The sequence below is a fragment of the Coturnix japonica genome, chromosome 5, assembly GCF_001577835.2.
Source record: "Coturnix japonica isolate 7356 chromosome 5, Coturnix japonica 2.1, whole genome shotgun sequence".
Lineage (NCBI taxonomy): Eukaryota > Metazoa > Chordata > Aves > Galliformes > Phasianidae > Coturnix > Coturnix japonica.
In genome coordinates this window covers 15,753,350-15,774,288 of record NC_029520.1, presented here as the reverse complement: position 1 = coordinate 15,774,288, position 20,939 = coordinate 15,753,350, and the positions used below count along the sequence as shown (strand labels likewise).

General features: G+C 40.5%; 1 protein-coding gene across 8 annotated transcripts in view; it reads left to right on the top strand.

The window, feature by feature from the left end:
• The window catches only part of PLEKHA7 (pleckstrin homology domain containing A7), a 129,007-nt gene that overhangs the window by 1,413 nt on the left and 106,655 nt on the right, over window positions 1-20,939 (top strand). The gene's annotated exons all lie outside the window — the stretch shown is intronic.

The following is a 20,939-nucleotide window of genomic DNA, read 5'->3' as shown; positions in this document are numbered from 1 at the left end:
GAGTTCTCAGCTTACAGCACAGAAAGGCCGCTGGTCCTTTAGTGCACGATTTCACATCTCATCCTATTCCGTTTAATAGCACTCCAGCTCACAGAAACCACGAGCTCTTCATTAACTGCCTCTTTTAACTGCTGGTAGTTTCCAGTTGGGTGTCATCCACAGATATTTCATGAGCACGCACTCCGTCCTTGCTCCTTAATTACTAATTCATTGGATTGAATTCATTGGCTGGGAGGAATGCTGCAAGCCTAGTGTCTCTCTTGCCATAATTTCCACTTTAAATGTGACCTGCTGTAGTTTCCTCTTTGGTTTACTTCTTTCTCTCTCTCCTAGGTCTTATGTTAGTTGTAATTAGTTTTGCGTGGGCCGTGGTGTCAAATATTTAAGTATACATCAGCCAACTCCACTTGCATAACTTAATTTTTAGAATGGCCACAATCAAGATGTATGGCTGAGTGTTGAATGTGAGCTGTCTTTGATTTTTAGAAGTGATTAATTTGGTGCCTGTTTACTTCCACACCTTTGTTCTTTTCGTCAGTACCATGGGCAGTCCTGAAGCAGTCTACAGTAAAACAAAAGTTGATAAGCACTTCTCTGTGATTTTTGCAATGTGAAGTCAGTCATCTTTGTTGCAAAAGTGCTTTATGGACTTTCTGGGCCTCAGAGACTTCTGTGCTTTCTGCATTTGAGTTTGTTTGCCTTTTTGGGAAAGACACCCAACACCGACAGTGCTGCCGATTGACTGATGCATCCCAACCTTCATTTTCCTTTGCTGCTTTAACTGTCAGGACTGTAGTTTGCACAAGGAAGTCATGTAAGAAGCTGCATTCTGGTTCTTCCCACTTCTGCACATCCAGATCTGAGTGATTTTCTCTGTACTGATCAACCTGTGCAACCTGGTGCAGGGAACCTGCTTTGGCGGGGGGTTGGACTCAATGATCTCTGGAGGTCCCTTGCAACCCCTACAATTCTGTGCTTATTTTTCAAGTTTTCTCAATAGCAGCAGATCCTATTAGTGTAGTCCTGCCTTTTATCCTAAAACTACTAAGTAAGTGATGTAGAAACTGATTTTCTCTGGATCTCCACTTGGTGGTTTAGATAAAAACTCTCTTTTGCAGCTTATTTGCAACTTAGATAGCTTGCCCCAAGGAGAAAAACAGGGTAACTTTTTGTATGGTTCTAAGTGTCTTTCCATATATACAAAACCTCAGCATCTTTGTTAATCAGAAAGAGACACAGCAGCATCCGCTGGACTCAGAACAGATACTGACTTGCACTACTCTTTCACCTCTCTCCTGTTTTGTTTTCTCTGCTGATGCTTATGAAATACATTGTGTATGTTGGGCAACTGCTCCATGTTGGAGTCACCACAGGAAGAATGTTGCTAAACGTATACGGATTGAATGAGAGCTTGCAACACTTGCTATGGTTTGCTTCAAGTAGCTGGGCTCTTGATACAAGCAGGTGGGCTTGGCCAGAGGCTTTCTGAGGAAGGAGAAAATGCCACATGAATACTACATGTCATCAAGGTAATATTGCATTCAAGTTTTGTAAAGATAGGAACAAACAAGGGGCAGTCAGCACTGAAATGGCTGAACTTGACCTTTTGTTGATGGATTTCCAAAATCAGCTTTTCACTGGACGGTATCAACTTTGGGCACTTGTTTGCGTAGCTCTTATAACTCTTAAAAGTGTCTTTCTTTTCTCTTGTGTGTAGGAAAAAAGCATGGTATGTATTACTTGGATGTAAATCTATGCCTGATTTAGTGGGTGGCCACCCTGTGTGTGGCAGATGGGTTGGAACTGGATGATTCCGAGGTCCCTTCTAACCCAAGGCATCCTATGGAACACCAAAAACGGGCAGAACATCAAAGTGGTGAGCAGCAAACTGAAATCTGTGTTTATAAGTGGGACTCTGCTCTGCCAAACGTATTTGCTGATACTGTGGTGCTGAAAACCATGCAGGAGATTGGATTTGCCTGCTGTGGGCAATTTGCTGCTGGAACAAAGAGTTGCCACTGCGGGGTCTGGGCTTCGTCGAAGTAATATTTGTATGGGAGGGAAAGCAGGTGTGAAGTTAAGTAGTGGCAGAAAAATGCCGGGATTGGATTTTGTGTTGGGATAGGAAGGGAGAAGAGCCGTGCATTGGGCTGCGGTGCGGGCGGTCTGTAGCGGCCTCTGCTGGCTCACGGGTGCGCGGGGAGAGCGGGGAGGAGCTGCCGACCTGGGGCTGAGCCTGCCCGCCTGCTCGCTCCTGCCAGTTTATTAGCCAAGAAGGGGTCTATTGGAGCAGTGTGAAGAGCTGCATGAAGTAAGCTCTATCGTCTGCGGCTGTTTCTTGGTCTCTTGTTGCCCTTTGGTCTCCAGCTCCATGCTTGAGCACACGGCTTGTTTAATCAGTTTTGGGTGATGAGCAAAACAGCAATGGGAAAATTGGGTGTGCTGGGTAGGTACGGGAGCTGTGTTTCATTCAAGTTAGGGCAACACACACATCTCCTTGTCGATGGTTAAAAGGAGAGATCACTCATTAAAAAGTCAAATAAATGCTGATAGATTTGTACTCAGGCGGAGGTTGCTAAACGTTGCAGACAGCAAAAGAGGTACTTGGTAGCTCTCAGAGTAAGGAGAGAGCGAGGCTGGTGCTGCCTGGATTGCAGGGTGCACTCTAGAAGAGCAGGCTGGGAACTTTGCACAGGGAGAACACCACGTGCGCTTTAGTTCTGTGGGGTATATGAAGAGGAGCATTGTGCACATTCCCTGGTAGGGGGGATGAGTGTATAGGGGGAGGGGCCAGTTTTTGTTTGTTTTTAAAGCCTGGCTGCACCAAAAGGTTCTTAGCTTGGTTTGTCAGCCCCCGTTGGCATCTCTTCCAAAATACACATTTAGTTGTTGGGAAAACTGAACTTTGACTACCTGAGGAGGAAAGTGAGGGTAACATATATTTAAAGCGTAATTCCTATTAATTTCAGATGTTGTTTGAGTGTTGAGCGCTTCTGATAATCCAGGTTCCTCTGGGAAATAAAGGAACATTCTTTTGTTCTGCTTGGGATTATATGATTGACTTGTTTGTAGCTCAGAAACAAGGCTAAAACTTGGTGCCATGGTGGCTGATATCCCCTTTGCACCTTTCTTTCTATACATTTTCTTGTATCTTGTGTCTTTTAGAAGTGTATAGTATGTCTACCATATCAGGTGTGCAAACAGATAATCTATTCACACTGAATTTGGTCTTGTTTATTGCTGATATATATATAAAATTTAAAATATTTGGTATGGCAAATTCTTGGTATTAATAGTACATATTTTGCTGAAGAAAGTTGCTTCTTCAATCTGCCAGAAGGGACTGAACTCTCTAGCAGCTGGACCTCATTTAAAGGGTTACTTACCTGTAGACAGATATCTCATGTGAGAAGTTTTTGGGTTTTCTGTTAGAGAAAATGAAAAAGTACATTTTCTAGATAAGCCTGACAATACTGAACAGCCTTGTATTAAGAAGCGCTTCAGCAGAAGGAGATGTGTGTGCTGTGAAATACTTGGGTGCAGGCTTTTCTCCCTGATTCTGTGCCCTGTGTTTCCCAATCCTCCCATTTGCTACAGATGGATTATTCTAAAATGAGTTTTGATTTCTCTGCTGATCAAAGTTGGCCATCATCTCAAATATTTACACTTCATTGGTGCAGATTAAGTATGTTGTGTTAGTATTGCAATGCTTCAACCTTGCAAGGAGCAATAATGCAGTGTCACCTTTACTAATGCCATATCTGATACTATCCAGTTAGGGCTGTATGTTCAGATTTGCTGCTGAATCAAATTTAATTTGAATTTGCCTCCTAGATGTGCTTCTTAAAATGTATTTATTTTTATGCCCTTGGCTTGGTTAACAATAAAGGATGGAGCTAAAACCTCATCCTGCTTGTAGCTTAATTGTCTTTTCCTGCAGCATTATTAGACTATTTAAACAAGTCTGCTCTGAGGTAGTGCAGTCCTTAGGAACAGAACTCCTGATTTGAATGCAGATTGCTAATTGAAGAAGTTAAAATCCGAGAAGAATCAGGTTAAGCTCCCAACCTTTCTTTTTTTTTAATTGTCTGCCATGTATGCTTGGCAAGAACATCACCGACTTGTCTAGACAGGTAGAAAAGTGTGCTATCAGTCATAGGAATGTGCTTTTCTTCCTGGAGGATTAAGCCCTTACATTCTTTGTTGCTTATCTGTATTCTGAAGGTACTATGTTTAGTTAAAAAAAAAAAACAACCAAAAAGTTGTGAATGAGTTTTGGGTACGCCAAAGTGAAGTACTGGAGTTAATACTAAATTTAATTTATGATGCTATGTCAAGCTTTATTATGATTTTTATTCTCTTCCTCGAGGCCAAACTAAGAACTGAGCATTGAGCTTTGTGTAAACAGATGTCAGTATTGAAACGTGCAGGTGATTTTCCAGGAGCTCTGTGTGGTGAAATATGACAAAGCAGCAAAGCTGCTTGTAGTTTTCTACTTTATTTCATCTGCAAAAATGTAGAGTTAGTGGCTCTTTGCAAGCTGTGTGTTTGTTTCAGAATGCCACAGTTTGGCAGTGTCTTCAAATTAGCAAAATGGCGGAGCAGGAACTTTCACGTAAGTGGTGTTTCTCTGCCCCTTTTTTTGAGTGGAAGAATGACTCTTTTTGATTGACTGAAGATGCTGGTGTCAACAGAATAGAGAAGAACTGGGGGCACAGTTTGTTTGTCAGCCACTGTAGATCAGAAGTCAAAAGACCAACGGTAGGTGGGTTGGTTGTTTCTTTGTTTTTTAGTAGGTATCTTTAAAAGTTAATTTTTAGGTGTTTGAAATGTGTGCTCTGCAGGTGAATCTGAGTTCAGTGCCTACCTTGGCACTGTGTATAGGCAGACAGGACTGTACTTAATGAGTGTGAGTCACTGATTGGTAAGGCAGCATTAATCTTTCCAGTGTATTTTTCTGGAGATCAGGCATCATAACACCAGAGTTGAGACAGCCCACGTGTGGATGTAAGCAGTGGTTCCACAGAGGATGCATTGGTTCAATTGCCTGGACTAGATTAAAATTAATTGCAGTAGCTGCAAAGTAGTGGAACCTCCTTTTGTTAGGTGACAGCTATCATCAGCTAGTCATTGCTTACTGTTGCCGTCTCAGGATATCAACTTTTATAAATGTAATTGTTTTTATTTATTTATTTTAAACTGGCACTTCATGTACTCTTAAGTAGTTATTTTATGTTGTAAAAAGAGGTTCTGTTGCCAACATACCATTTCTTAAAGTGAGAATTCTTCTGCTTGTTTTCCATTTAAGACAATGGTTTTGTCAAGTGACTTGGAGCAATGTCTCTGTTTCCTTCCTTGCGCGTCTTTGGAAGATGCTGTTCTTCAAGTGCTACTTCTGTGCTTTTCTTCTGTAGCACAGGCATACTTGAATACCTGAAATATTTTCAGAGAGCGATAAGATTTATTCCTTCAGTGCCTGTGTGCCTCGTCTCAGTATTCACTTGTGAATAGTCTCAGCCCCTTCCTTTTGCTTGTGGAGTTACTCATGCAGTGAGTCACAGCTGAAGCTCATTTACAAAAAAATAAGCCCACAAACAGAAAACCCACAATGACTTTTTAACTTCTGGCATGTGAAGTCACTGTGTAAGACTATTTTAAAAAGCAGATTACAGACACCAGGTCAGGCTTCGGTGTATTCATTTTTCATTGTATTTAGCCCTTGCAGCTGAAATGCTACGTGATAAATCTTAATTTCATCAGGCGTTGCTATCAGTATAACAGATGTTCCTCAGTGTCAGTGGCTGTTTGTTTTTCCTTTTGAAGCTGTCTTGTTTGGGAATCTGGGTGTGTGCAGCTCCAGCAGAGCCTTTCTTCAGAGTTTCATTTCTGTACCCTGGAGAGTACTGACTTGTCTAAGGAAGTATTGAAACCACAGAGCGGGGGGAAGAAGACTGAATTACTGAGGGGTATGACAGTGCCTTCTGACAGTGAAGTAAAACAGCACTCGCTTTTTTGATTTCCTCTATATTTCCATGGGTGGCATTTTCTTCATATGCAATTATTTGGCATAAAATTCAGATTTTGCTGATGGATTTTTATTGCAGTTGAATGTCACTGGTAATACCCGCTATTTGTTATGCGAGAACTGTCATATTGATGCACCTCTCGCCAAGAGGTTTACAAATCACACAAAGTTTTGTCTTGTGGTGGCAGTTTTCCTTTCTGATAAATGTGAAGTGCTGCAAGAGTATTAGTGGCCTTGTTGGGAGATGCAGAGAATGTGTGATGACCAGCATGATCCTTCTGTGTTACTGTGGTTGGAAAACAATGGAGCTGTGGATGTAGAGGTTAGTTAAAGCACTGCCTGAAATCTTTTACAGATTGTGTCTTTAAGCCTGGAAGAAGGCTATGTGAATTTTTGAATGACTGATGTACAGAAGAGAGTTCTGTTTGCGTAGGAAGATGAGAAGACTTAAATTTGTTTAGGCTGTCAGGAAACTGTTTCCAGAATGGTTTCTGTAACCGTGATGAAGTACGTTGTGCTTTTTATATGGGAATAGGAAAACATGTTTTTTTTACAAATAATGACCTGCAAGTGAATGTTTGTTTGTTTCCTGTAGAAATAAAATTTCAGACACTTTATTCTTGATGAGTTTTTAGAGATGGTCACGATAAGGAGTGCAGTCAGGAGGTCTGCTAATGAGCTGAATAAAATGATGATCCAGACGTAGGCAATGCAGCCGGTTTAAGAATGAAGTTCAACACAGACGGTTCTTGTGTTTTTCTAGAATGTAAATGGTGAATTAACATTTCCTCCTTTCGTTTCACCTTTAGGAGTTCTGTAACTGATAATGAATGCATTTCCACCTGTTGTCAGGTCTGCCTGATGGTTTGGGGGGAAACTGATTTAGAGGAACATGCTGAGAAAGGTGCTCTTGGTGAATTTCAGCATTCTGTAAAAACGTGTAAGTGAAGAGGTAAATGGAGTGTGGTTTTGTGTTGGATCATTTGAACAAAATTATTTAATATTCTCTCAAAAGTATTCTGGTTCTGCAGTCACATAGAAATCTGATTGCTGCAAAGATTAGAAATGGTACTTCTATTTTATTACTTATTTTTGTGTTTTATTTGCTCAGTTCCTCTGCCTCCTTGCCAATGAACTCCATGTTCCACTTCTTTTGGCTGCTAATGTTTGCAGTGAGAACACTAAATTACAGTATAAGGTTTGTCTTCTGGGGGGGTGCCTACAACTATGAAGGTATGTCTTCTGAGTGCTGCCACCTCCAAAAGTGCCCATGTGAGGGATTAGAGTGGAGCAGCAGTGTTAGTGGAGCCTGTATGATTTTTGGTTTGAAAGTAGTGTGCTTGCTGCTCCATAGGGAGCATAGGCTTTCCTTAGGTTTGGTTGTGTTCATCAGGTACAAAATAAATGGTTAGGAAACACCCAGTCCTGCCTTGTAGGGATGGATGTGTGTAAGAACAACCAGCCTTCCTGGAAGCTTTAATCTATTTGTGGGGTAGACATAAACAATTTGTGTCTAATAACAAAATAAATTGTGTCAAGTAGAGGTGGTAGAATTTAGCATCAGTCAGAACTGCTGTCTTCATGAGCAAAACTACTTCTGTCTGTGAAATCTATGCAGCTTGACAATTGAAATAGTTTTACTTATATGGACTCATTTGTGCGATGTTTTGAATTCTTCTGAGTATGGCACAAGAAATCCTTCAGTGGGCATCTTGTGCTGTATCTGTGTTTCCAGATATGGATGTTTGGTGATCTGGAGTAAAGGTCTGAAATCGATTTAAGTTGTAGCAGCAAATGTGTGGATCCCAACTGAATTTCATTTCTGAAGTGAGCTAAAGTAAACGTGTCTTATTAGTAGGTGATAGAAATAGAAATTTTAAATGTCTCGATGGATTTTTTTTTAATAAGTGCTTCAGGTCATTGTAAATGGTAAATCTTGACACGTTACGTTCCAATTTTGGGCTGATTTTAAGCTTCAGCTCTATTAATTTGTTCTTCTGTTCCTACCTGGTCACGAAGTGTCAAAACAAAAAGGAACCTAAGTGTTTTCCTGTACTTTTTCTGAACTTCTGACATAGCTGAATAAGAAGAGGAAATCTTTTCACTGTGTCTGCCTGGAAACTAAAGCATTGAACAAACTTTGGAAAGTAGTTCAGAGGTATAAGAATCACTTAATCCCCATGTGTTACGGGTAAGTTAATTTGTTAACATGTGGTTTCTGATACTGTAGGATAGATTTGTGTAGGTAAAATTTGTGCAGGATTGCTTAAAAGCATGCCTTTACATTTCATTTGCTATCAAGGGGGTAAAAGACCACTACCAACTAACCATGAAACCCAGAATTTTAAATATTCTACGTAAAAAAGAAGTTCGCCCCCACCCACCCAATGTCATTGTATATAGGATAGCAAATGCATTTATAGCAGCTATTACTCTTTGAGGGAGATGGAAATTCTGTAAGATTGAAACAGGGTAATGATACCCACTACCCAATCAGTTTTTAAGAGCTTTTGGACGAGTCTATGTTAAAATACATTTATAATGATGTAGGTACCACCACCTCCTTAAAAAGGAAGAGAAAAGCACTAAAAATTCTTCAGAAAGCTCAAGCAGGATAAAGTGTAAGAGTCTGTGTAGTGGGAGCTTTTTTCCTATCTCATACTTGGTAAATCCTCTCAGAAGTGAGCACTTGCCATCTTCATAGAGCAGCATTTATCAAACGTGCTGCTCACTGAGACAGATGTCTGTAAGGGAAATATCTCTGCTTCTGCTTCAGATGTTTATCTGGATGCTAAGAAAAAAGGTTATGTCTTATTCAAAAGCTTTGAAAAAAAAGGAGCAGTTCTAAGTCTTTCTTGATATTTTTGCTGTTTCAGCTGATGAAAGGTCAGACAGATTTGCAGTAAGCTTTTTAACTGTAGATGTCCTGCTAATTTTCCTTTGATTTTTGATGCCTGGACCTTTAACACTGACTGGGGTAAAGACTTATCTCTGACTGGATACTCAGGTAGACTCGAGTAACTCTTATGGTGAAGCTTTTTATGCAAGCTATTTAATCTTGAGGATGGATGCTTTTTCCTCAACAGCTCCAACAATTAGAGGAAGGCATTTGTACCTAATCTGAAATACCACAGGAGAGGAATGTCTGTAAAAGCTTTCTAGGTCTTAGGTTGATAGTCCCTTCCCCCAGCCTTTCCCAAAGGTGTTAAAGCCAGTTTCTATAGGGCACGAAAAACAGGTTTGTCTTTCGGTAATGCTTCTTTGGGAAGTAAAGAAAAAGCCTGTAGGAGAAAAACAGTTTTAGCGGTGGTCTGTTGTGGAAAGCAAGTGCTGGAAAGAAGGCAGACCAACCCACTAAAGCAGGTTACTGCTTAGTTGGTACTTATAGTTTAAAAATAAAAATAAAAATTAAGATTTATCGTAAGCATAGGTGTCTCCTCAGGCTGCCTGCTAAAGAAGCTTAAATGTCACAGCTCGTGTATAGTTTTAGTAGCTTGAAGTAGCTGGAAACAAGCAAGGGACCCACAGCAGACAGCTGAGTACTTGCATGAATCTAGAATTGGTTCTAGCTGTAATGTGGGTGCTGCTACAGATAGAAACTGTTCCTGTTCCATCGGCCGTACTGAGACAGACACTCCTGGCTTGAGCCATTTGTTTAAACATGCACACACTGAAGTGAAACTGTAAATGACAGACAAACCTTCTTAGCGTTCTACTGCCGGAGGATTATGAGGAGGTACTTCCTGCAGGGGTTGGGAAATGGTGCTCTCTGTTTGAATGGGTGAACCGGTGCCCCGGAGAGGAGACTTGCAGAGTGAGTCAAGATGGGTGGGTACAGAAACTGAGCACTTCCTTCCAGCAGCGGAGGACAGCCAGGCTCAGAATGCTGCAGACATCAGGGATAGCACTGCAGCTGGTGCTTCGGACTGGGTTATGGAGGCTAGAATGTTGTTACGATGTGCCTGAGGGAGACTGGGTGTAGAGGAAGCCTCGCAAAGCTGCATTGCTACTGCTTGGTGTCTGAGGTGTGACATTACAGCTGCTCTGAGGTAATAAGGAAACTTGGTGATTTCTTTTTCTCTTCTTTCCCAATGCATACCACTCCATTTTCAAGGGTGTATGTACGTGTATATGTGTTCCTTAGATTCCCCAGGTGGTGGGGGAAAGCTGTGTGAGGGACCTCAACTTCGGCAGGTGGGCATCTTGATCAGGTCTCTGGTTTTTTGTTATGGGCTGGCTTTACTCAGTCTGATTGTTAATGTTTCCTTTTAGGTAGTAAGATTGCACTGTAGTAAATGGGAAGGCAGGATAACTCTGAAGGGGGCTATTGATCTACTGATTGCAGGTGGAGTGAAAAAATTCATTGATCGTGGCAAGAAAAGAGCTGTTGAACTGTTACACCTAGAAAATCTCATTGTAATGACTCCTGATTCTCTCTGCTTTGACAATCTTTACTGTAAATGCTGTGTGAGCAGAGTGATAGGGATACCTCAGGTCCCTCCAGTTTCCTGCATGGTTGTGCTGGGCTGGGGAGCAGTCTGACCCTTTTGCTGTGGAGTTCTGAGTTCTCCAAGGAGCTTTGCAGTGTGGTAAATGGGCTTTGCCCATGGAACCTGCTTGTATATTCAATGTCAGTGATGTGTTTCTATGGTTGCTCTGCAGTTTGGTGTGGGAGGGGATCCCGAGGTGCCATGAAATCACAGGACACGGGGAAGTCCTTTGCAAGAAGACTTGTGTTTCACCTGCACGCAGACCGCTCAGTGAAACCTGTCCAAAAGATGGTGTTTGACCGTGCTGTCACTAATGAAGTGATATATCATTTTCACTAAAGTTTAAGTAATAACTGCATTTAAATAGGCATTGTTCGATAACAAGTGTTTCTAACAAATTTATCTCAACTTGAAACTTCAATTCAGGACTTGGAAAATGCCTTTTAATAACCCTAACATGGATAGTTTCTCTCTGAAAACAGAAGTGTCACATACTCACATCATCAGAATCTTTTGTTCTTTTTCTGAGGCTGGATGTTCCACTTGAGGTTTTGGCTTTGATTGAGGGCTTATCGCAGGCTGTGAAAGAGTGGTGTATTTTTGTTTGTTGGTTGTTAATTATTCCACAGAGGGGAAAATATTGATTGGATCGCTTCCTCTTGGAACCAGATGGTTTTTCCTGTCAAGCTGAATGCTCTCTGACCTGCCTGTTCCACGCAGCAAGCTGTAGGGAAATGGGAGCACAGCCTGGGCAGCGGCAAAGCATAGTGCTTCCCGTTTAACTGTGTTTTGAAAAAGTGGAGCAACACCTTTCATGGCAGGACGATGGCAACAAGTAGCTGGTGACTCTGCTGATGAATAATCTGGCCTGCCGCCAGCCGGTCTGAATCCCCACTGCTTGGGAAAGTGCAACCAAGAGTGATGGGCTGAGGAATGCGCCCGCCACTGTGCTGCATTGTGGGCGCGGGGTGAAGCCCCCCCCCCGGGTATTGGCCTGCTGGGGCCTGGCTGCGCCTGCAAGGCTCTCCTGCGGCCCCTCTGTTTGCTTGCATGTGAACTGCTACACTAAGGGCATTTTGGCAGATGGAGAGTTAAAAAGCAGCAAAAATAAAACCTGTGCAAAGGATGCTGCATTCACAGTCACATTTCTTTAACAGAAAAATATGTAGTGTATTAGCTTAGCTCTGTGGGGAAACAAATGGCTGTGCTGTCGCTTGTTGGTTGTTCCTCTGGCTCCAGTGGTACAGCTCTGAGAATCAGGGCCTGTGGGGATGAGAGGGAGGCAGGCTTGCAAGTCGTTTCCTATTGTTGGAGGTGTCAGAATGCACAGATACTTGACCAGTGAAACTGCTTTTAAACACGCGCTTTAATAAAAGGTTGCAAAAGGCATGAAGAGTCCTCTATCAGGAGTCTGCCATAGTAACAGAGCTCAGTTCCTGGAACAGCTTTCCCAGGAATTTGATTACCCACGGATTTACAAGAAGGACCAGAAGTTCCCACTACTTACAGGAACACTCGAAGAAAAAAGAAAGAAAGCAGCATGAAAAGAAATGAAATTCAAATGTTTCTTCAGACTAGACAGCATCTGCTGTTTTAGTCCCATTTCTTGTATTCTTTCCTATCTCGCTGTAGTCTCAAAGGAAGCCCTGAGAAATAATTTCTTCTATTAATTGCAGTTGTGGAAACTGGGACTTTGCAGGCTTTGGCTGTGCCACAAGAGGGCATTCCCGGTGCTGGCTCTGCTACCTGTAGGGAATAGATGATTTAGGCATGCATGCCTGTGGGTGAATCCTTCTTGGGCAAAAAGACAGAAGTGATGCTTCTCTGCTCCAAGCTCCCTAGATTCATAACTTAAAAAGGAATAGTTTGACATCTCTGTTTTTGTAGTTAACCTGGAATTGTTGGATGTCTGAGAATTCAAAGTTTTCTGATTCATTTCTGCACCTGGTGAGGTTTCAACAAATGATCCACCTGGTAGCGATGAGAAGAATTAAATCAGATGGGGAGAATGTGTTGTTGGAATCAGTAACTTTTAGTAGTGTGGTTCAGCCTGGGAAGTTGTGCTGGTAAGAACAGTGTTCTGTCAAACAGAAGACTGATAAAATAGGAGGGAATGTAACTGGAAGTGCTGTAAGCACTGCAATGTAAAGTACTGTAACTAATGCAAGATACTACCATGCAGATGTTCGGTAGAGTTTCCATTTTATCACTGTTAATCAGCAAGATTGTAAATGGGAGAAATAATTGGAATTGTAAACTGTGCATAGTAAATTTGGCTCAGCATTTAATTTGGAGGTGCCCACTCTTTGTAGAGAGGAAGCCCTCTTTAAGGAAGCCCTACGGCCCTGTACCTGTTGCTGCTTCCCCATTCATTGATGCCTCTGCCTTCATTTAATCAGGTGCAAGACTTTCAACAGCAGTGTGGGCTCTTGGCAGCTCAGGGGGTAACTGAGGCTCTTCAGTTGTTCACCTTCATTCCTAAGTCTCACCATTACGTGTTGAGGGACCTCTCATAAAAAAAGAATGCTCAGGCAGAATGCCATAAGAGTTTATCCTACTTGAAATACCTCTAGTTTTGAGCATCCCTCAGGAAATATGGCAGCAGGGAGGAGCACAGAAGCCAGATGAATTGTTCTGGCAGGTTGGATTTGTTATGCCAGCTCAACTAATCTTCAGGGGCTTTCCAATCTCACTGAACACTGAGCGTAATTGCAGTAGGATTTGGTGTGTTTGCCTATTTAAAATGGGGAGATTTAAGTCTTGTAAACCATTGCTCATGCTCTGAGATTGGTGGGAAGGCATTTGCCAGTGCTACAAAAACAACTTAGAAATTCTGAAAAGTTGAAGTAAAAATTCTCTCTGTAGCAAAGCGTGGGTGATTGTCTAACATTCTTTTTGCTCAACTGTATTCGTATATAAAGTAAAAAACATCAACAAACAAAAAACAAAAAGCCCACCTTATTTTTTAATAATGAACCTGTGCACTATTAATCTCAAAGCACTGAAGTATTTTTCAGATTGGAAACAATTATCAGGTCTCTCTCTGTGAAAAATTAAGGCATGCGATTGCCTTTTTTGACATCAGTCACTCAGCATTTTTTTGCTGTAGTTAACAATCTAAAATAAGCAGACTAATAATTGAAATTTGTCATTAGATAATTCCTTTAAATGCCAGGAGTTCACATCAGGAAAACTGGCACTTGCCTGTTGTTGTTGTTAAGTTCTGCAGCACGTCTGCGTGGTTGTTCAGAGGATGGTTGAATCTTTCTGAATGCTCCTTGTGGAAGGGTACAGTGGCACTAATGATTTTCTTACATCAGTTGAGTAACGTGGATGCTAATTTTAATAATTCAGTTTGGTTGGCCATGCAGTGATTCATCATGAAAAGCATTCATTCTTCTCCATAGTTCTGCTGCTGCTTGTTCTCTATTGGGATTTCTTTCTTATCGAGCTGTGTATTTTTCCTGAAATGTATGTGCCTTTGCACACAGTGTGCTTATTTTTGTAGTTTGCTTGCAAAAAATGTATTATTTCATTGCTTTCTTTTTTCCTCTAAAAGAAAACTTACCATACTGGCTTTTTTTACTTTATTGGATGTGAATACACTGTTGTAATAAATAAAAATAGGAAACTGAATCCATACTGAAAGGAAGGATATCCTGACAGATTTTTCAGCTGGTCTCTGCAGTGTTTCTGTGTCTTCTAACAGTTTCATTTTGAGGCTGTTGTGGAATTTTAATCTCATTGGAATGAGAAAGTGCAGGTGCTGGTAACTCATTTTGTTTACTCCTTAGGAGCAATGTTGTAGCTGCTAGTGAGACTGTATTAACACCTAGTTTTAGAGCTGTTTAACTTGATTTCACATAGAAGCACAAACGTAACTAGCTCCAAACTAACGCTCTCTTCCTTTCAGTGCTGGGCCAACAATCCAAATCATAAAAAACACTGGAGGTTTGGATTTGTGTGTGACTTGAAAGAAACTCTAGAAAAACATGAGTTCAGGCTAAGCTTCTGCTGTTTGTGGTTAGCCCTTTGTGGATTCATAAAGCATGTTTGGAGAAGAGGTAGGTACTGTCATAATTGGCACCAAGTAATTATTGTTTTGAAAGTTTTAATTGAGGCTTTGCTTGAATTACTCATGAAAGCTCTGCCGCTCTTTGCTATAAATCCTAACATAAATTGGTGCTAAACTGCAGGAAAGCTGGTAGAAATCCAGAGCCATACACCTATGCAACAGATGTATGTGCCTGTAGATACATGCGTGCCTTGGATCTCGTACAGCCAATAAAACACTTTTTCAAATCCCTTTGTGCTCTAAATCAAGAGTCTGGGAATGATGACAAGTTGTGCTAGCTGCTTTTAAAAACAAATATACCCTCCCTCTTCCCACACAAGTACACGTAGAAATGACAGGATTGCTCATTTCCATCAGTACAGAACTTGTATCCGTACATGTGAGGGGGAAAAATGCATATTATATTTGTAGAAAACAAGACACATTAAATGACATTTTGGGAGTTGTGTTCTGAGTTGTAAGGGCTTATGGATGCTGCTCGAAGTTTTTCCAGTGGAACCCTATCCAGCATCCAAGCAGTAGATTCCAGGGACGTTCCATTGGAACTCCATTGTTACTTCAAATTGCTGAAGCTCTTGGATAGCACAATAGAGGGCCTGTTGCAGTGTGAAGTGCTTGCTGTCTGCCTTGTAGGCACCACAATGATGACTTTTGTTCATAGTCTACTGTGAATGGCGCTTCTCAAAGTTTAACTTCTGGTGCTGCCTTTTGGCTTTGGAAAATAATACCTTCAGTTAAGATTCATTATTGATTAGAATGTGTTTAGTTAAATAATAAACTGAGATTCCAGGTCACGTTCACAAGTTTGAATTTTACTGGAATTGAGCTTCTGTGAATACTTCAATTATCAAATTTATGAACTGTTCACTTTTAAGGAAATAGTTCTGGTGATATTCTTACAAAGCAAATAGGTTAGAGCAGATTACAGTGCTACTAATATAAGTGTATGTCACGTCTTGCCACCTTGACATCGTTGCGGTATATTTCTTTATGCACGAGGATCTGCTAGGGCTGTGTAATTATTTCTGTGTAATTGTCACTGGAGCTGAAATTCTGTGTGACCATAAATTCAATTGCAACACATGAATATAATTAACCCTCATTATCTGTGCCTTGTAAGTTGCATTTCAGTTACTTGATTATGTAACCATCTGAAAAAAGTTGTGGAGATCCTGTTGTAATCAGCAGCCACGCAAAGGAAATGTAGGAATGTGTAAGTGGTGGGTTGGTTGCTATTGGGAAATGCTGGAGTTTGGTGTCTTGAGCAGGAGCATCCTGGACAGGAGCCCCGAAAGCTTTAGCAGAGGAGGAATAGGTGTCAGTAAGTCAGAAGAGTATTGGCTAAGACAAGTAGAAGTGAACATGTAGAAAATTGCTGCACAGTAGAGGAATAGGATGTTTTATAGCATTTTTTTAATGTTAATTCCTTATGTACAGATATATGTCCATTGCTCTTCTAAAGTGTTTGCAGGAATGATCATCTCCTGAGCTCTAAGTCAAAGCTGACCATCAAAGAGCTTCATATGTTGCCTGTAATTGAGGTCCTGACCTGCAAGTTACACATTTGAGATCCCACCAGCCCCTCACTGGTGCTGTAAGGCCAGTGAGTTCTCCTTGCCCAGGAGGTTTTGCCAGAACGTGCTTGCTGTCTTTTGTGATGACATTTCTACCCAATTACCCATGCATAGCGAGTACTGGTGAATATGTATAAAAATAGGAAGCAAACATTGTGTGGGAAGTAGAGCAAAGCTGTTAAGAAGCACATATTTACTTGCAGACTAGTAGATTAGCATAATTGAATGAAATGCTTGAAAAAAAAGTGAAGGTTTTATTCTGTTATCTTTTGATTTTTTTCAGAAACTGTTTCTGTTCTGAGGTAAATCAGCAGTCTGTCTCTATCTTTTCCTTTGATAGGAGCTTTTAGCAACATCCTTTCAAGTCAGCTGAGTGTGCTGATGGTTCTGTGTATTCATAAGTGAAGTTTTAAGGGATAGATAATGGGAGAATGCCAAATAATGGGCTGCTCAAATGAGTGGGGAAAAAATAAATTTCTTGAAAATGAATGTATTCGCAATTGCACAAAAATTGGGCATATTGCAGATTCATTTTATCTGTTATTAGGCTCTTGACATGCATTTGTATTGCAGCTGAATTTTTGTCAGAAACTGGAATTTACTTTAACATAGCCAAGCATTTTGAGAAAGAGTGAATTTTGTGGGCTGTGGAGCTTGTAGCAAGTCCTGTGAATGCCAGTACAGCTCCAGGTTTTTGTAAAGGTCCATCATGAATGGAATAAAAGACAAAAGTATTTGGGGAACTGGCTTCGGACCAGACTGGTGCTAATGGTGTCCCCTTCCTTAACATTCTTGGGTATTCATAACGTAGTCTGATCCTGAAGGCTCCTATTGACTGACTGATCAGAAAGTCACTCTCTACAGTTTTGGTGCATTCCTGTCCCTATCAACATCTTTCCCAGTGTAACTCTGCTAAATGTGCTGCCGTAGCACTTCCTCAGCAACATTTAATATATAAATATGAACATATATCATTTCAGTGTCTAGTACTATGTATAGCTATTGTTTATGTCTATCGATTTAGTGAATTATTTAAATCATATACATTATTTAAAGAAATAGTTAAAAACTCACAGGTTTTATGAGGGGAAACTTCCTGGTGGTCAGTGGGTGTGTGTGTAGTTGTATGTGTGTGAGGACAAATTCTGTGTGACTTGAGGGTATTCAGCTGCACTGATCTTGCCTGAAGTACACTTAAGTATTGATTTAATAAATTGTTTTGGATTTAATATTTTAGCTTGCATAGCTTTTCACTGCAGTCTGAAAATAAACAGCTTTGGTAGAATACTTCTACATATATTTATTATTTTAAACTACAGGTTTACATACTTGTTTAGAAAGCCAGATAATACTGTTGTATTAAAAGTGTAAATGGAGAAGATTAATGCCAAATTTACTGGTTATTTTATCCCTTTTCAAGTTTCTGTGTTAAAGACATATTTATGAAGCCTAGCATGAAAATACGGATGCCTCAAATAATTTAAGAGATTTAATGTTACTGTAGTTTTAAGAAAAGAAACAAAGCATTTGTGAAAAGTCAAGTAGGATTGGTTTTAACCATGCTTCTTAATTGCTGAATTTTCCTGTAACAGAATTGCAGTTTTGGTTCTGCCTTTAGCATCTTATGTGCCATGCGCAAGTTTATCTGCAAAAGCTTTTTACAATCACTCTGTGTTTTCATGTGAGACTGTTGCTTTGGGATTCATTTGTAGGCAGCAGAAGAAAGGAATTTCTGGGGCCGCTTCATCTCTTTGCAGGGCAGGTCTATAAAATAGATCTCATACATTGTTCTCCCCAATTCCCTTTCTTTGCCCTGTGAAACGCAGCAAATGACTGTCTCAGCTGTTGATTTTAGTGATATCACAGGTAAAGCCCATGCTTTGTCTTACCTGGAAGCTCCCATTATAAATACCTTTTTTTTTTTTTTTGTTATTTATTTAAGATAATCTCTGGGATTATGCATAGTTTTGTTTCTCAGCTGATTCAGATATCTTGCTGTTTTTCAGTGTTTGGTTTGACTGAAAATGTATTCTGCCTGCATGCAATTAAACCATTCAACAAAGTCCCTAGTTTTGCTTCTGTGTTGTGAAGTTTCAGATTTGAAAGCTTTAACAAAATACTGTCAGCAAGTGAAAAGTAAAGAACAGGAGAGATTCAAGTCAGCAAAAACATGATAAAGCATTTGAGGGTACTGCAGTCCTTGTTTTGGAAGTAAGATTGTAATAAACTTCTTCAGATTATAGAAGCCAGGGACAAGAGTAGTATATCATAGAATCATAGAAAGGCCAGGGTTGAAAAGGACCACAGTGCTCATCTAGTTTCAACCCCCTGCTATGTGCAGGGCCACCAGACCAGGCTGTCCAGAGCCACATCCAGCCTGGCCTTGAATGCCTTCAGGGATGGGGCATCCACAGCCTCCTTGGGCAACCTGTTCCAGTGCGTCACCACTCACCACTCTCTCAGTCATTAAAGTATAACCTGAGGCCTGCTGATTTTGGTGTGTTTTGGATTATCATATGACTGAGTTACACAAGCCAATTAATTCAACTTTATCATCATTATTAGAAGAGAAAGGTAGAATATCATCTTGAGTGCTGTCACGAGAGAAATACAAATTGACTAGCAAACAAGTTTCACAAGGGAATTAAACTGTTCTAAAACTGAGTTGTCAATGAAAGGGATGCTAGCATGTCTGCTGCCCATTCCTGAGCTGCCCTGGAACACTTGTTTAGCAGCCTGATGCGCCAGCTCACCTGTTTGATCTAGGGGAAAGATAAATCCTATCAGAGTTTAGTTTCAGCTGAATTTCTTGCTCTTCACCTCACTGCATGGCTGCACAAGCTCCAGGGCTGGTGCAGAGCCAGTGCTGAGAATGTAGGAGGTGGGACTTTGCCTTTCAGTAGCACTGGGACCTTTGTTGGATTCGTGCCCTGTAGAAAATTACAGGTTCAGTGGAACTGCTTGGCAAATGAGCGTTAAATAGGATGTGTCTTAGAGATTTAGGACTCCCAAGAGATGGCATTCCTTAAGATTTAGCAATTGTCCTTGAAGGGCTACTTTATATACTTATCTAATTAATTACTTCAAATGGTTATTTTTTACATTTATTTTCTTAAATACCTCTTACCTCTGCTTAGCTTTTTACGCCTGTCACATCAGTTATAGGGAAACTCTAATAGTTCCAGGTAAATAAAACCAATGTAAGATTAGAATGAAATAGTTCTACCTCTGAAAGCTTACTGTGGATTTCATGTGAACTTTGAAATGAAGTTAGTATGCCAAAAATCCTTGGCAGAGGCAAGAAGAATTAACAGTTTGTTAAACGATAGCTGTGTTTAATCGTTATCAGAAGAGTTTTAAGCTTTGGTTTTTGAAATGGGCACTTTACAAATGCATTCATATAATAGATGTGTTGTGTCATTTTTGAATACAAATATTCATGGTTTCAACATAGTTTAGGCCTTAAAGTAGCATGTGCACAGTCTGGTCTGTGTAAGGATGCATAGACACCCAGCTCACCAAGTGACAGCTATGGCACATGGAGTTTCCTATAGACACGTGTTAGTGCCTGGCATTTGTTTTCTAACTACCCTTTGAGATTTCTTTTTCCAAAAACTTTCCAAAATGCCAAGCCATTGTTTTGGTGTGTGGAGAGTTACTTTTGTGAAAGCGGGGTGTTTTTGTCCCTTTATTCCAAGCAATAAATACAAAGGAACTTTGATATCTCCAGCTGTGGTGGGAGGATGTGGTTTGTGCAGAGGGACCACGTACATTCCACTGTATGGAATGTACTCGGGGTGACATTTAACAAAATGTGTTGCCTAACAGCTTCAAAAAACAACCAGCTTGGTTCTAAAGATGTGAGGAATGAGAGCCCAACCTGCGAGATGGCATGGCTTTCCTACACTTCAAGAGATGACATTTATGGTAAGGTAGAAAACAGGATTCTGCTGCAGCAGTGTTCTCCAAGAATTTGTGGCCAAAACCAAGTTAGAGGCAGCACGCTGCTACATATCCCAGGAAGCAGAAGGATTGCCTGACTGCATATAGCTCCTGGTGAGCAAATTGAAGTGATTCGTCTGAATAAGTAGCATGGATTGGTTTTTGTGCTTTAAATGTTTTATGTAGCCAGGTTGAAATTGCAGCTAATTTGCGATCTGCTGCAGTCTGCTTCCTATGCTAATATGGTGTTATTTGCAGTGGTGTCAGAAGCCTGTTGTTGAGTTTATTGGTCTTTGTGGTATTGACTAACTGCAAAATTGGTTTCATAGATGGCAAACAAACTCATATTTCTAAATTAAAGTGATGAATTTGGATGCTGATCCACCCCTATTGCTCAGTGAAATCGAACAAATAGCATAGGATTTGTGACTTTAATGTTATTGTTAGATAAAAAAATCTTATAATAATATTTGTTAAGAGGTGCATTGGATGGACAGTGTATCTGATTCTGTGTGGGGGGGAGAGTTGGTAACATACATTTTATTTCCAGAAAGGAACTATTTAGGTAGCGTGAGAAGGCAATTATGGCATTTAACAGCTGAGAGATGATTACAGATTGAAACTCCATGGTATCAATTGTGAGGATGTATAAATAAAATAACACTGTTTATGTAATGGTATTTTTTTTTTAAATGGTAAAAATAGATTTCCTAAAGATGAGCTGGTCATGCAATCTATACCATGAACTATAAAGGTGTTTCTTCCTCACTGGAAATATCAGATTGTAATTACTGCAGGATTGTGATGTTGGGCGTCTCCCTTTTTTAATGAGG